The sequence below is a fragment of the Pelophylax lessonae genome (assembly GCF_965119305.1).
Source record: "Pelophylax lessonae genome assembly, chromosome: 8".
NCBI lineage: Eukaryota > Metazoa > Chordata > Amphibia > Anura > Ranidae > Pelophylax > Pelophylax lessonae.
In genome coordinates this window covers 7,317,353-7,333,836 of record NC_138775.1, presented here as the reverse complement: position 1 = coordinate 7,333,836, position 16,484 = coordinate 7,317,353, and the positions used below count along the sequence as shown (strand labels likewise).

The 16,484-nt window shown below is 45.8% G+C and overlaps 1 pseudogene across 1 annotated transcript; it reads left to right on the top strand.

Moving 5' to 3' along the window:
- Positions 1–5,171: 5,171 nt before the first annotated feature.
- On the top strand, positions 5,172–15,840 carry LOC309562106 (annotated as a pseudogene). Its single transcript has 2 exons — positions 5,172–5,697; positions 15,448–15,840. The product of its transcript is annotated as an uncharacterized misc_RNA (transcript).
- The last annotated feature ends 644 nt before the right edge of the window (positions 15,841–16,484 follow it).

Here is a 16,484-nt window from a genome sequence, read left to right as displayed (position 1 = left end):
ATGCCCTCAACATATGGGGGTGGATGCTTTGGGGCAGAGGGGGGCTCTGCACTCCCCACCCTAAATCCCCCTTGTTTAAGGTGGCTTCCAGGTTTCGATGAGCCCCCCCAACTGCAGACCTCGACAACCACAGCCCAGAGTTGTCGGGAAGAGGCCCTTGTCCCCAACAATGACAAGGCCCCCCAAAGCACCCTCCCTATGTTGAGGGCAAGTGGCCTGGTATGGTTCAGGGGGGGGCGGGCTAGCTCACCCCCCCATTTCCTGGCCTGCCAGGCTGCATGTTTATATAAGGGTCTGGTTTGAATTTTGGGGGGGGGGACACCACGCCCTTTTTTTTCTTAATTCTGTCATGGGGTTCCCCTTAATGGCCATACCAGACCCAAAGGGTCCCCCCCAAGCTGTTTTTACCCTAATTTTTTATTTCTTTTTTTTTTTTTTACAGTTATTTTTTTAAATTCAGCATTGAAGCCTTTACCTATTGACTAGTGTGCTCGGTGGGGGAACATCCCGCTAAGTTCCGAGAGAGTTTAGGTGTTAGGCAAGTACCTGAATGGGTGATGTTCAAGCCAAACTTATGCTTGGCCCAAACCGTTCGCCTAGTAGTGCCTGAACACTGTAACCCCTCACAGTTACTCTTGCTGGGTGCAGGAACTGGCCCTGCGATTAAAAAACAAAAAAAAACAAAATTGAAATGACATGCACCTGTCAAACAGGTGCAGAAAAATTGGGCCTTGAGTGTTAGTGGTGCTCTAAACCAAAAACATTATTAGAAGATAGCATAATCACAGGAATAGGATAGGCAGCATAGGTAGTCTTGAAGGGATCCCTAGCAAATTAAATCAGTTACATCAGCATAAGGGGCTTGATAGCTGCTGTTGATCCAGGACTGATTCATTTTGCTAAATGCCAGCCGGTCAATGGAGTCTGTGGACAGATGCACTCTTTTATTCATCACGAAAACCTCAAGCAGCACTGAATGTTCATTCGGAAAGCATGTAGGAAGCAGGACAGGCCAGTATATTGATTGCAAATTGAACAAGTTCTGGCCACTGGTCCATCCACAAGACCCAGTAACCCAGTGGATGCTCAGTTGGAAAAATCTCCAAGTCTGCTCGTGCCCCTAGATAATTCTGCAATTAATCAGCTGGCCACTTTTCCACCGCAATTACTTTGACCGAACAAAGCTTCAGAAACATGTTATCGGGAAATGGTAACCTCCCAGTGTCTGGAAAGGTGTTACACAAATTTTTATTCAAGGCCTCCTCAAGATGTTTCATCCTCTGCTCCTTCTGTGGAGGCACGATAAGCTCTGCAACTTTACCCTTGGATCAACAATGGTTGCCAACCAGTAATGGTCCCTCTACTTGATACCACGAATCCTCAGGTCCATTTGCAAGCTTTGCAGAATCAGGGAGCCCATACAGCGTAAGTTTTGGGAGGCATGAGATTCTGAGTCCTCTGGGTCACTAAGGATAACATTGTCAGGAACTACCTCTCCCCAGCCATGTATAACTCCTGGGGTTTCTGGGGAATGAAAACCATCCCTTGAAGACTGTTCCATATTATCCTCTACATCCATGCTGCCACAATCCTCCTCCTCCTCCTCTTCCTCCTGTGTGTTTTGCGGCCTCTGCAGGAATGGTATCTGCATAAAGGGGACCTTAAGAGGAAAGAAAGTCCTCCTCTTCCTCCCGCTGTTCTGCCTCAAGCGCTCTGTCCATGATTCCACTAAGCGTGTGATCCAGCAGGAAGACTAGTGGGATAGTGTCTCTGATGCATGCATTGTCACGGCTCACCATCCTTGGCGTGGCCTTGGCATGGCAAAAAGAAGCCAAGCTCCCCTGAGCCTGTCCTTGTGCCATGCTCACACAGGTACTCATTGATGGCCCTCTGCTGCATGTGCAGCCTCTGCAGCATTGTCAATATTGCGGTTGGTGGGCAGGTTGAATTCTTGTTGAATGTCAGCCAGCCGAGCACTGGCATTGTAGGACCACCGTAAATGGCCACAGACTTTTCTGGCCTACCTCAGAAGATCTTGTGAGCCCAGGTACCTGTTCAATAAACACTGCACCACCAAATTCAGGACATGTGGCAAGCATGGAACATGTGTTAAGTGTCCCTGTCAGAGGGTGGAGAAAAGATTGGTGCCATTGTTGCACACAACCATTCCTGGCTCAAGCTGCCGTGGGGGTCAACCACCTCTAAGCCTGCCCCTGCAGAGCTGACAGAATCTCTGGCCTGGTGTGGCTCCTGTCTGCTAGACAAACCAACTGAAGCACCACATGGCATCTTTTAGCCTGACTGCTTGCGTAGCTCGTTGAACGCTTAGGGAGCACTGCTGGTTCAGAGAACAATTCAGCAGTAGAGGCCATAGAGGAAGAGGAAAAGGAGGGGGTGGAACAGACAGATGTGGCAGAATCACCACCAGCTGTTTGGAGGCGTGATGGCAAAACAAGCTCCAGCACTGAACCCTATCCTGCATCCTTCCCAGCTGCCAGCAGAGTTACCCAGTGTGCCATGAAGGGAATGTAACGTCCCTGACCATGTCTGCAGGACAATGAGTCAGCAGTAATGTGAACCTTGCTGCTGACTGCCCTGTCCAAAAAAGGCCAAAACATTGCCTTCCACATGATTGTGCAGAGTTTATATGGTCTTACGGGAAAATAAATTTATTTTTGGAACCTGCCACTGTGGTACAGCACATTCTGCAAATTCACAAAAGGGGGCAAATTCTACCAGATGAAAAGGCAGCAGTTGGGCGCTAGGAATTTTTCCAAGCTAGCATTTAGACGCTGAGCATGTGGATGGCTGGGACAGAATTTTTTTTACAGTTCAGCAACTGGGGTGGCAAAATTTGCCTGGTGAAATCAACAGGTGGTGTACTCCTAGCAGATTGGGTGCAAGTACCTGTGGCACCCATTTCTATACCACCATCCCTCTCAGTGCAGGTTTTTGAGAAGACTTGAAGTATAGTAGGGGTAAAGATCCCAGATGAGGAGCAAGGAGAAATCTGTGTTTTTTATGATGTGGGTCTTTCAGGTGCTGTTGCCAGCAGACTGCATGGCAGGTTGTCATGTCTCGTCAAGTATGTGGTGCCCAAGCAGCTGGTGTTCTGGCCACGCTTGATCCGCTTAAGTCAAAGATTGCAAACAGCAACGATCTGCTGCACATGTGCTGAAAAAAGCCTACACCAATGAACTTTTGGAAGTCAGCGAGGCCAACGCGGCCAGCACAGGAACAAAAGGACAAGCCTGCCCCGCCTGCAGAGGATGCACCATGTCCTCGCGCTTTACACTGTAGACACAGAGGCTGCTTGCCCTCTTTTAGTGGCCTGTGAGCATCTGCCTCTCCTTGTTGGCCTGCTGGACATGATCCAGATTTTTTATTATAAAGGGTGGGATAGAAATATGGTGCTTGGGTGCAATACTTTTGTGCTTGGTGCACTATAAACCGTTTTATTATTATTATTTTTTTTTGGGGGGGGGGAATTTTTTTAGCTTTTTATTATAAAGTGTGGGATGGAAATATGATGCTTGGGTGCAATACCTTTGTGCTTGGTGCAGTATAAACTGTTTTATTATAGTTTTGTTTTTTAATAAAGAATATAAGGGTGCAGCAACTGTGGAGAATTATTTTTTACAGCTGCTGCAAAAAAATAATAAAATAAATGTTAAAAAAATAAAGAAAGTCAAAAAAAGAAAGGGGAAACCACTGCTGACGCAGTGAAGGAATGCCTGCAATGCTGAATGGAGGAACAGCAGTTATGCCCTAACTATTTTTAGTGCTACTGCAGGAAAATAAAATGGAAACCATTGCTGACGCAGAAAGAGGAACACCTGCGACGCAGAAGGGGGAACAGTAAAGATGCCCTAAATATTATTAGTGCTGCTGCGCCAAAAAAAAAAAGAGAAAAACACTGCTGACGCAAAAAGAGGAGCCTCTGCAACGCAGAAGGGGGAACTGCAATTATGCCCTGAATATTATTAGTGCTGCTGCGCCAAAAAAAAAAAAAAAAAAAGAAAACCACTGCTGATGCCGAAAGAGGAGCCTCTGCAACACAGAAGGGGGAACAGCAATTATGCCCTGAATATTATTAGTGCTGTTGTGCCAAAAAAAAAATAATAAAAAGAAAACAACTGCTGAAGCAAAAGGAATAGCTCCTGCGACACAGAAGGGATGCTGCAAAAAAAAAAAAAAAAAAAGAAATTATCAATGAAAAAAAATGGGAACAGTGGGGTGACACAGACGTTTTGAATACACCAACACTTCAGTGGCACCACTACACTCTTGTTACACAAGAATCACAGCACAGCACTTCCCTGACTGCACTACACTGACTGAACACACAATCCACTGACTACCCTGCTCAATCACCACTAACACACTACACAGGGCTGCCGTGTAAGCAGCAGCCTTATATAGCGTGGGGCATGGACTTAGTCCCTGAGCCATGATTGGCCAAAGGCACCCTGCCTTTGGCCAATCATGGCTCCCACAGTACATTGTGCTGTGATTGGCCAAAGCATACAGTTCAGGTGCATGCTTTGGCCAATCGTCAGCATTCAATGCACTGCGAGATCCCAAGTTCATGATCAATCATCAGCAATCAATGCACACGAACACCCGACTTACGTTCAACTCGAACAACCAGCCCATCTCTGCTGACCACCAATGTAAGGGTTATTTTTCTAATGACCCCCGTCTGAACTAATCTTATCAGGGTTTCCCTGACACTTGACAATTATTCCAAAGGTTCCTCTGGAGTAAAAAGTTTAAGAAAGCCTGCAATGGGGTAATGCTGTGTAGGCACCACTATTGTGGGGGGTAATGTTTAAAAACTATTACATAACTGCTCTTGGCTGTTAACAAAAGATATAATTGCACATGAAAAGCGTGTATTCTACCTGGCACAGGTATACAAATCCTACATTGCCCAACACACTTATCATGCTTCTTTACACAACTCCTTCATTGGTGGTAATGTTTTTTCACCAGCCCCACCCTCATTTATTCTTCTCACATTGGTCTTATTAGTATGACTGACTGTTCTATCCACCAAAATCAACAGATACATAAAAGTGAAAGTGGAAGGTTACAGTCAGAACAAAACCTGACGCTGCATCAGCCGCTATTCTCCAAAGTTCCTGAAAGAGGCAAATTCATCCCTCACAATGCCATCAGGAAAAGGTAAAATGCCGAACACTGCCACCTTCATCAAAGACCACTTCAACATTGTTGGGAACTCCATTCTTGTGATGGTTCTTCTCGGATTAGAGAAAGTCATGGACCTGGAATTTAGTTGCCCTGCTAACAGACGATCTGGCGATCCTCTACAGCTTCGTGTTCCTCATCATACCAACTGCAATTGTCGGATTTGTGGCGTGCTATCTAAGCTCAGAAGAGAAGAGCACAGAAACCAAAGGCGATACTGAGGAGGGCTGTACAGAGCCTTCCCAAAATCCGAAAACCGAGAAAGCAAAGTGCAGATGCCGCTGTGCCTATGCACAGGGTAATGTTTTTCAAATCAAAGTTGTCGTGATTTGGATACTGATTGTAATGACAGATGGACGATACGGAGATTGTTTCGTGAAGTCTGTGGATGAGTTGGTAGAAATACAAAAGTCAAATATCTCACACAGAGAACTTCCGCTGAGCTGGACAGAAGTACGAAGTAATTACTTGATACATTTGTTCCAGGTAAAGACATTTTTCATCTCTGAGGCAATCACATCAGTCTCTGTACCAGAGGAGCTTACACTCTAATGTGCCACAGACACCCTCTGTTATTATTATACATTTATATAGCTCTGACATATACCGCAGTGCTGTACAGAGATCACTAAGCCAGTCACATCAGTCTCTGTACCAGAGGAGCTTAAACTCTAATGTCCCCTCCCCCACAGTCACATCAGTCTCTGTACCAGAGGAGCTTACACTCTAATGTTCCCACTATATCATAGACTATAATGGAAGGTTAAATCACACTTAGGGCTTATTCACAACAAAATGCGGTGCTCGCGCTTCCATAGTATATCGTAGACTATAATGGAAAGTGAAATCACACTTAAATTGCTGTATGCAATGATATTTCTAAAGCTGCTCGGTGTGTGGTCAGGTTAGTGGGACCAGTTTACACCTACCCTGCTGGTAACTAACCATTATAAGAGCTGTAGTGCTAATCCCCACAGGCAGGGCAGCTGTTAGAAATCACGGGGCCCCGTACAGTCTATCTGATGGGGCCCCCAAAAGCCCGCCCCTTACCCCACCCATGACCCCGCCCACCTGTCTTAAAAAAAATGCAGCTTTGTCTTCCAGGGATAGTTATCTTCTAAACAAAGTCGGAAGCTGACGGTCAGGCCCCCCTGATAAGTAACTTTACAGGAGGCCCGATGGTACCCCCTTTATTGGCAGCCCTGGGTGGACCCAATCAGACCCTCAATTTACCTCTATGGAGCAGCGGATGTAAACCTACTTGTGTCTGTTTACACTTGCCTACCTCTGATCTGGTCCGATAAAAAAACCCTAAGGGGGTCTGTCCTGCTCCATCTAGGTGGTCGGGTGTAAATAGACAATGGAGTCCATTTACACCCCACTGCCCATAGAGTAGAGTGGGCTCTGTCCATGTCTGCTCTGCATAAACTGAGTGGACATGGACCTGTCATCTGCCCACTCTGCTCTGATCAGTAGAGAGATCCTCCGCTGAACAAAGCGGAGTCCATCCAATGTGATAGGGGCCTAACGCAGGCCATAGATAATGCGATTTTATTTCCTGCAACCATAGTCAGGAGAAAACAATGATTCTGCCACCTGGTCCCCTTTAGGAGAACACAATGATTACTTGCTAGCTGCTAGCAATAATTGCATGTGAAATCTGACAGGCTGGTTGTATGCAAGTCTATCAAGTGGATCAACTTGGGTACAATCAGCCTGTCCATAGATGGTTTGAATCTCGGCTGGTTCCTGCAGCACCTGCCGGGGATTCGAACCATATATGGCCGGCTGGACCATTTTGGTCTTTCATTAAGCATTGTTGTCATGGATAAATGGATCTCTCCTCTTTCTTTCTTTTGTTTGTATTTGTCTGAGCTGCACCTCGGTGCACTGCCCTGTTTTGCAAGCTTTGTTTTACCACTTACTAAGTCCCGGTTCACATTATTGCGGCTGCGGAGATCGCATGTAATTTGGAGCGCACTGCTCCTTCATTACATGTGATCGGATGTGCGGATGCGAATTCAGCCATACACTTTGTATACACTTTGTATGGCTGAATTCGCACTGTATCCGCACCAAACTCGCACATGACCCTTTTTTTCAGCCGCATCAGGATCGGATCGCACAGTGGTTCACACTTGTGCGATCCGATTCTGTGCGTACTGTCAGATCGCACTGCGATATGCGATCAAACTGGGGGTGTCGTTAACATTTAATTTACACCCCCTGCGTATCGCATATGGCAGTGTGAACTGCCAGAGGTGCGGATGCGATGCGGGAACAGGCTGCAAATTCGCAGCCTTCCCGCATCGCAATAAGTGTGAACCGAGCCTGAGTGTTTGTTGTTGCTGCAATGTCTACAAAAGTTTAATAAACATACCCTTTAAAAAAAAAAAAAAAAAAAATCTATGCATTTCACTGTTCTTTCTTCAATGATGATCTTCATTATCATCATGATAATCACACAGTACGTGGCTCAAAGCACCTGTACTGTGTGAGTGTGACTGTCATCATGATGATAATGATGACCATATTTGGCTGCTCCCTGCTATATAAATATATATAATATAATATGATATAATATAATATATATATATTAAAATAGGCAATAAACCAGGGTATGGGGAAAGGTGTGTGCTGTGTCATGTCATGAGACTGTACCTTTCCTGTGTGACTTATGCCAGATCCCTCTGTGTCTGCACTGCTGGACAAGCTGCTGAGTGGAGATCACACAAGGACTCATCTGTGTGCCTGCCCTGCACGGATCGTTTCCAGTTCCAGGCTCCAACTAGCTGCCCCTAGCCTGCCAGCACTCTTCTGCCTGATTCCCTCAGCACTTACTGGCTAAAGAAGTCAGGCAGTGTGCAGGCCAGCAGCGGGGACTTACAGAGCCGGCACTTCCTCACATTACAAGAAAGTGTGTGCAAGTCCGTGGGGACGACCGAAATTAAAAAAATAGTCCCCAGAGGCTGCAGCGATCTCTCTGCTCTAGAGGGGAACAGATGAGGCCCCCCCTCAGCCCAGCAGGGAATATGAATACCCAGGACTCTGGCAGGGGACAGTATATTATGTACACTAACTGACTGTACACAGTCACATCCTACATGAAGTCTGAAGCTGCCGGCCGGGCCCCCCTGATAAGTGACAGGGCCAGGGCCCCCTACAGAAGGACCGGTGGTCCCCCCCTATCAGCGGCCCTGCCCACAGGAACCACTGTTTAGAATGGGTTCTCTGCTCTGCCATGATTTCTAAGCTGCTCGGTCCCCACTGACAAACCTGGTTGTAAGTTGGAGGCTGCTCATACCTGTGTAACCTAAACATTTGAATGAGCAGCTCTATAATAGTACACAGCAGCTTGGTGGTAAATAGAATAAGTGTATTAAGTATTAAGGCGAGGCAACACAAAGCACAAAACAATAAATAGATATCATGTTAGAATACGTTAGGCTAGCTAGTTTAAATACTAGCCTTCAGTATGGCAATTAGGTTAGACCACAATAATACTAAACCAAACTACTGTATGCATAATAGCAGTAAATTAAGTCTCGCAGTAACCAATACAAAGAAAATGTCCTAGAGTGCACTCTCTGATACCTGGCACCTAGTGTAAAATGTTAAGGTGGCTGATGTTGGGGCCCTTCTGTTTTTAGGCCCTTTTTAGAGTGTGCAATGGATGACTGATGGGCTGCTAAGTAAGGAGCAGTCTCCATTACATTAACTCTGTCAGTGTTGTGGTACACACAGATGATTTATCTCACCACTCCTGTTGCACATAAATCCAGTCCAGATCACTTGGCATTCTGCAGTCCTCTAAATTCAGGTCCTGGTGGCTCAATCTTTCAACTCTGGTCTTTACAAGGCTTTGTCTCTCAGCTCTGGACCTCACAAGGCTTAGTCTCTCAGCTTTGGTCCTTACAAGGCTCAGTCTCTCAGCTTTGGTCCTAACAAGGCTCAGTCTCTCAGCTCTTGTACTGACAAGGCTCAGTCTCTCAAATTTGGTCCTTGCAAGGTGCAGTCTCTAAGCTCTGGTCATCACAAGACTTAGTTTCTCAGTTCTGGTACTCACAAGGCTCAGCCTCTCAGCTCTAGTTCTCACAAGGCTCAGCCTCTCAGCTCTGGTCATCGCAAGGCACAGTCTCTCAGCTCTGGTCTTCACAAGGTGCAGTCTCTCAGCTCTGGTCTTCGCAAGGTGCAGTCTCTCAGCTCTGGTCTCTACAAGGCTCAGTCTCACAAATTCTGGTCATCACAAGGCTCAGTCTTTCAATTCTGGTCATCACAAGGCTCCGTCTTTCAATTCTGGTCATCACAAGGCTCAGCCTCTCAGCTGTAGTTCTCACAAAGCTCAGCCTCTAAGTTCTGGTCCTCACAAGGCTCAGTCTCCCAGCTTTGGTCCTCGCAAGGCTCAGCCTCTTAGCTCTTGTCCTCGCAAAGCTCAGTCTCTCAACTCTGGTGCTCAGAAGGGCTCAGTGTCTCACAGGCTGAAACAGACACCGCCTTCCACTCTCTGCTCCTTGCACTTGAGATCCTGATTTTATCATAATTTCCCAAGTGGTTCTAATGCTTAAGATTTTTTTTCCCTTAATGCATTCCTTGTACTAAGGTAAAAATCTTTCCTTGCACAGGATCTCCCCAACCCCCTTTATATTTACCTGAACCCAGTCTCTTTTCACTGTTGTTCCCGGGAGGAGAGGCTCTCTCTCCCTCCTCACAGGGTAGAGAGGCAGCAACGGGACCTATTGGCAAGAGAGTGGGGGCGGGGCCAAGCCACACTGTGTGTGTCTATGAATGTAGGTAGTGCGGCTCGGGTTTGAGCCCACAGGTGTGCCACAATAGGAAGCAGATTCCTAATGGGGCATTAAGCAAAGAGGAGAAGCTAGGAGCACCATTGGGGGACTTTCTAATTGTTTCTAATATTAGCAATATCTATGTTTAGAGCTGAGAGACTGAGCCTTGTTAGAACCAGAGCTGAGAGGCTGAGCCTTGTGAGGACCAGAGCTGAGAGCCTGAGCTTGGTAGGGACCAGAGCAGAGAGACTGAGCCTTGTGGGAACAAGAGCTGAGAGGCTGAGCCTTGTGAGGACCAGAGCTGAGAGGCTGAGCCTTGTGAGGACCAGAGCTGAGAGGCTGAGCCTTGTGAGGGCCAGAGCTGAGAGGCTGAGCCTTGTGAGAACCAGAGCTGAGAGGCTGAGCCTTGTGAGGGCCAGAGCTGAGAGACTGAGCCTTGTGAGAACCAGAGCTGAGAGACTGAGCCTTGTGAGAACCAGAGCTGAGAGGCTGAGCCTTGTGAGGACCAGAGCTGAGAGGCTGAGCCTTGTGAGGACCAGAGCTGAGAGGCTAAGCCTTGTGAGGACCAGAGCTGAGAGGCTGAGCCTTGTGAGAACCAGAGCTGAGAGGCTGAGCCTTGCGAGGACCAGAGCTGAGAGGCTGAGCCTTGTGAGGACCAGAGCTGAGAGACTGAGCCTTGCGAGGACCAGAGCTGAGAGGCTGAGCCTTGTGAGGACCAGAGCAGAGAGGCTGAGCCTTGCGAGGACCAGAGCTGAGAGGCTGAGCCTTGTGAGGACCAGAGCAGAGAGGCTGAGCCTTTTGAGGACCAGAGTTGAGAGTTTTAACCTTGTGATGACCAGAGCTTAGAGGCTGAGCCTTGTGAGAGCCAGAGCTGAGAGGCTGAGCCTTGTGAGGGCCAGAGCTGAGAGACTGTGCCTTGTGAGGACCAGGGCTGAAGAACTGAGCGTTGTGAGGACCAGAGAAGAGACTGAGACTTGTGGGGATCAGAGTGGAGAGGCTGCGCTTTGTGAGGACCAGAGCTGAGAGGCTGACTCTTACGACGACCAGAGTGGACAGGCTGAGCCTTGTGAGGATCAGTGCTGAGAGACTGAGCCACTGGCACAGTTAATGCAATAAAGACTGCTCCTTACTTAGCAGATTATGAAAGTCAACTCTAATGCAAACCCTAACACAAGCCCTAACCCCATTGCTAAATAAACCTAATGTTAACACTAGCCGTAATATTAACCCAAAACCTAAAATTAACCCTGATACCAGTGCTAACCCTGACATTCAAATGCTAACCTTTACCCCAACATTACCCTATCTATAACTATATCTATGGCACTAATCCCAATGCTCACACTAACCCTTACCTTTAGTTTACAAAGAAAGTGTCAAGGATGCCTGCCCACAGTGACTCAGTAACCGGAGTGACATCCTTATTTAGTAGAAGAGAAATGAGGAGAGTTATCACATTATGCAATACTGATGGTTTCCACTGGAGGGCGATTCACCCACATCTAGCTGGCTGGACAGGCAAATACAAATCTTGCAGATTATCTCTAGCAAACTCGAATAGCTCATTTACATCTGCGTCGCTCTCTGAAATGTGGTCCAAATTTGATCACTTGTGAGCATTACAGGTGTGTCTGCCAGGTATTCAGGAGGCAAAACTGCCACCTACTGGATGTTTTTTTTTTTTTTTTAATGCACCCAAACTGGCATTTTGAATGGGAATCGTGCCATAACTGCAAGCTTAGTCGACTCAGTGGCATCTTAAGAGCATTATAGGCCCCCGGGCAATACACTGGGGCTCCGCCTACACATTCACCCACAAAAATAAAAATGCTAATTATTGATAAGGCAATATGTATTGGTACAGCAGTGCCAGGCTATGGACAGCTTCCAAGTTCTGGGGCTGGGTCTGGTGACCACACACACGGACGGGAGTCAGACTCGACTGTACTGTGTGTGCCTGTTCCCGTGGAGGCGGACAGGCATTCCTGCAGATGTGGGCACCCCCTCCACGGCCCAAGTGGCCTGACAGTAGCACTGGGCCGACAGGCACTTGCCACCTGCTAAGTTTGGCGGTGGGATGCACATGGGAATTGGGACTAATGCTTGGCTGGGTCACTGGGCAGGTGGGGCCCCCTTGGCAAGTGGGGCCCCCGGGCAACTGCCCAGCATGCCCATTCGGCACTGAGTAGACTTGGGCAAAGGTATTCTTTTTAGTGATTCAAATCGTTTGGATCAGTTTAGTAAAATGATTTGAATCACTAAATCGAATCACGCCTCATTTCCTCCAAGCTAAGCTAGGATCATGAACTCCAATTTTGTGATATACTCAGTACTCAATGTATCAACTGAGCACTTATTAAGAGTTGTTTTACATGTACATTTGTAGCAACTGTTTTCAAGCTGGCTCATACACCGATCATAATACAAAACAGAATCTTATGAGCTCTCTGAGTTATTCACAGGCTCAGAGTCATGCTGCTGCCTGCCTCATAAACACGGCTCATGATCCAAAACAGAATCGTACGTGCTCTCTGAGACTCTGAGGCATTTACAGAATCAAAGTCATGCTGGCTAACACACAGCTCATGATACAAAACAGAATCTTGTGTGCTCTAGGAGACTCTGAGTCATTCACAGACTCAGAGTCATGCTGCTTCCTGCCTCATACACACAGCTCATGTTACAAAACAGAATCTTGTGTGCAATCTGAGACTCTAAATCATTCAGACTCGGTCATGCTGATGCCTGCATTACACTCAGAGTCGTGTTGTCTCACATATGCTCATGATTCAAAACAGAATCTTGTGTGCTCTCTGAGGCTCTGAGTCATTTACAGACTCAGAGTCATGTTGGCTCCAGCACAGCTCTTGTTACAAAACAGAATTTTATGTGCTCTCTGAGACACTGAGTCATTTACAGACTCAGAGTCATGTTGGTTCCAACACAGCTCATGATACAAAACAGAATCCTGTGTGCTCTCTGAGTCATTCATAGACTCAGAGTCATGCTGGCTCATAAACACAGCTCATGATACAAAGCAGAATCTGGTGTTCTCTCTGAGTCATTCACAGACTCAGAGTCATGTTGGCTCCAACACAGCTCATGATACAAAACAGAATCTCATGTGCTCTATGAGACTCTGAGTCATTCCCAGACTCAGAGTCATGCTGCTGTCTGCCTCATACACACCACTTATGTTACAAAAAAGAATCTTGTGTGCTCTCTGAGACTCTAAATCATTCAGACTCAGTCATGCTGCTGCCTGTCTCATGCACTGAGTCATGTTGGCTTACAAACGGCTCATGATTCAAAACAGAATCTTGTGTGCTCCCTGAAACCCTGGGTCATTCACAGATTCAGAGTCATATTGGCGCACACACAGCTCATGATACAAAGCAGAATGTTGTGTACTCTCTGAGACTGAGTCATTTACAGACTCAGAATCATGTTGATTCCCACACAGCTCACGGTACAAAACAGAATTTTGTGTTCTCTCTGAGTCATTCACAGACTCAGAGTCATGCTGGCTAACACACAGCTCATGATAAAAAGCAGATTCTTGTGTTCTCTCTGTCATTCATACGTGGCTAGGAGGAGGCAGTTCCAGATATTATAATCCTCAGTGACCCCGAGGACTCTGCTTCTCATGCCTCCACAAACTTGCGGTGCATGGGCTCTCTTATTCTTCAAAGCCTGGGAAAGGACCCGAGAATTTGTGGCATCAAGAAGAAGGATCATTATTGGTTGGCAACCCTCCTTGACCACCGTTTAAAGGGGGAAGTCTTGGACCTCATCCTGCCCTTGAAAAGGGTGCAAAACATAAAATATTTTGAGGACACTTTAAAGTGGAGTTTATGAAACACCTTTCCAGACTCTGGTAGGTCACAGTCTCATGGAAAAGGTAGTTATGAGGCTTCTCTTGGTCAAAGGAGGAGGGGTGGAGAATGTTGCAGAGTGTGATCACTGGGTGCAGCGGAGTCCATTCAGATCAGATCAGACATTGTGGAGTAAACAGGAACTGGCTTCTTTATTGGAACATAACACAGAAATCAAAGATGTCACCTCATTGTAATAAGAACACAGACAGGAAGAGATAACCAACAAGTTCAGTACAGTGTACAGGATATTACAACACACCATAGAAAATGCATAGCATATCACTGAGCATTAGCAACATCTAGTGTCTTATTTGTGAACTGCAGTTAATCTGCTAAGCTGAAAGCTGTTGTATCTCCAACAGAGAAGGGGGTCATCTTAGTGATGCATTTTAAACATTTTTTAGTTCTCTGTGCCCAGGGCTGTCAGCTTTAACATCACATTGGCAATGTCTGCATCATATGGTGGAAGATTATCTAGGGGTGAAAACAGACATGGAGAGCTTTCTAGTAGACGATCCACTGGCTTACTGGGTCATGAGAATATACCACTGGCCAGAACTTGCCCAGTATGAGATTGAGCTGCTGGTCTGCCCTGCATCCAGCATGCTTTCTGAACATCCATTTAGTGCTGCCGGAGGTTTTGTGACAGAAAAAAAGAGCGTGTCTTACCACAGACTCAGTTGACCGGCTAACATTTGTCAAAATGAATCAGTCCTGGATTAGCAGCAGCTATCAAACCCTGCTGCCGATGTTACTGATTGAGTGCTTTCTGGATCTTGAATCTCTGAAAGACTGTCTAGGCTGCCTAGCTCTGTGGGTGTTGATTTTATCTTGAAGTATTTTTTTTTTATATAGGTTTCATGGGCACAATTAACACCCAAGGACCAATGTTTCCATACCTGTTTGACAGGCGCATATCATTTCTATTTTTTACAGCAAGGCCAATTCTTGCTTTTATCAAGAGTACCTCTATAGGGTTACAGTGTGAAAGCACCACCAACACTCATATCCCAATTTTTCTGCACCTGTTACTTCTATCCAAAGTCTGCAAAAGAGACACCGGACTTTATCTAAAGAAAATTGTTAATCTTGGCATAGGTGTACTATAATTTGTCTTCTTCACTGTGGTGCAAAATGTAGTTATTGCCACCCAAAGTCTGCCAAAGAAACAACAGAATGTATCCAAAAAAATCTCTGATCTTGTTCTGAGTGCAAGTTGTGGCCTCATCCTACAGACTGGCCCCCCAAGTCTTTGTTTACAAAATAAAGAACGTTTGAAGGGAAAATCAATTTAAATGTAATTTTATTTTCTTTATAAATGTCAGTTTTGCTGCAGCAGGTTCTATACATGGTACAGATGTGCCACTTTACAGGAAGACTAAGGGGACCCCCAAGGCACTATAAGAAATGTTTAATTTTTATTGTTTCACTTGATTTCAACATTCCAATTATAGCATCTTCTCAGCCCTCTAGGAACTGAAGAAGTGGTTGGAGAGCTACATAAACATCTCCACATTTTTCTTTGTAGAAAATTGAAAGTTGCACTGATGCCCAAAACTTTTTTCTCTTTGCAGATTATTGGCCTTATATTAATTCTGCTGTTAATCATTGTGGTCATATTCTGTGAAGCGAAGATCTATTCCCTTCTCTCATTTTTCGGGAGCAAATATGAATCAGAAACAGAATCAGAGCGGTATGAGAGGATGAATGAAGACAATTTGCTCCAGATCACTGAGGACACCTTACAGGAACAAGCCAGACAGAGGCAGAAGGAGTTTGTAGTAACTCTACTTAGTAGAGAAGACTGGGCATCTTATAATCCGGGATCACCCAAAGCCCTGGAGCAACTGGAAAAAATCACAGCCAAATGGAAAGAGAAAGTAAAGAAACAATTGAAAAATTGGCCTAAACAAGGAAAACGAGACCCTGCAAAATATGAACCTCCTCATCGGCCAGCCATAGCCTGAAACCTCAAACCGACAGCTCAGACCTGCAGATTACACTCATAAGAGCCAAAAGGACCACCAATTTATGGTCTCAAGAGTCAGCTGGTCATAGAGAGCCTACTCTCCCAGTTTTATCTGTAAAAATCCAGAGTAGTTGAGATAAGATGCCAAACTCTTCAGATCTTCACCTGTCAAAAAAAAAGTTGTTGCAAAATCTACATGTAAGTGAGCCAAATGATCATTTAAAGAGGCCAAAAGTCCCTTAATAATATCATAAGTATGACAGCAGCACAAAAGGCAGCAAACGCATTTTAGGGTCCAAAAATCTCCCTTCATCAGGGATAGACAATGTAGCAAAAGGTATTCACTGAACTCAAATAGATAAAAGGTCAGCTGGACAGTGGCCATCTTGCCAGAGCCATGTGGATGCCAATGAAGAAGCCTTGCACAAAAATGTTTATCTGTAAGTATGGGTTGCTCTGTATACCTCCCTTTTTGAATATGTTCCTATCATTAAGGCTATATAAAAAAAACTCTCCTTTTAAAGTAAGTTAGCCGTAAAATGAATTGCTGAATTACTGGGATTAGCTATGGACCTCTAGTGTGGATGGATTGGATTCTTATTGGACTTTCACTTTCTTTTTTCTTGTCTATATGTAAAGGTA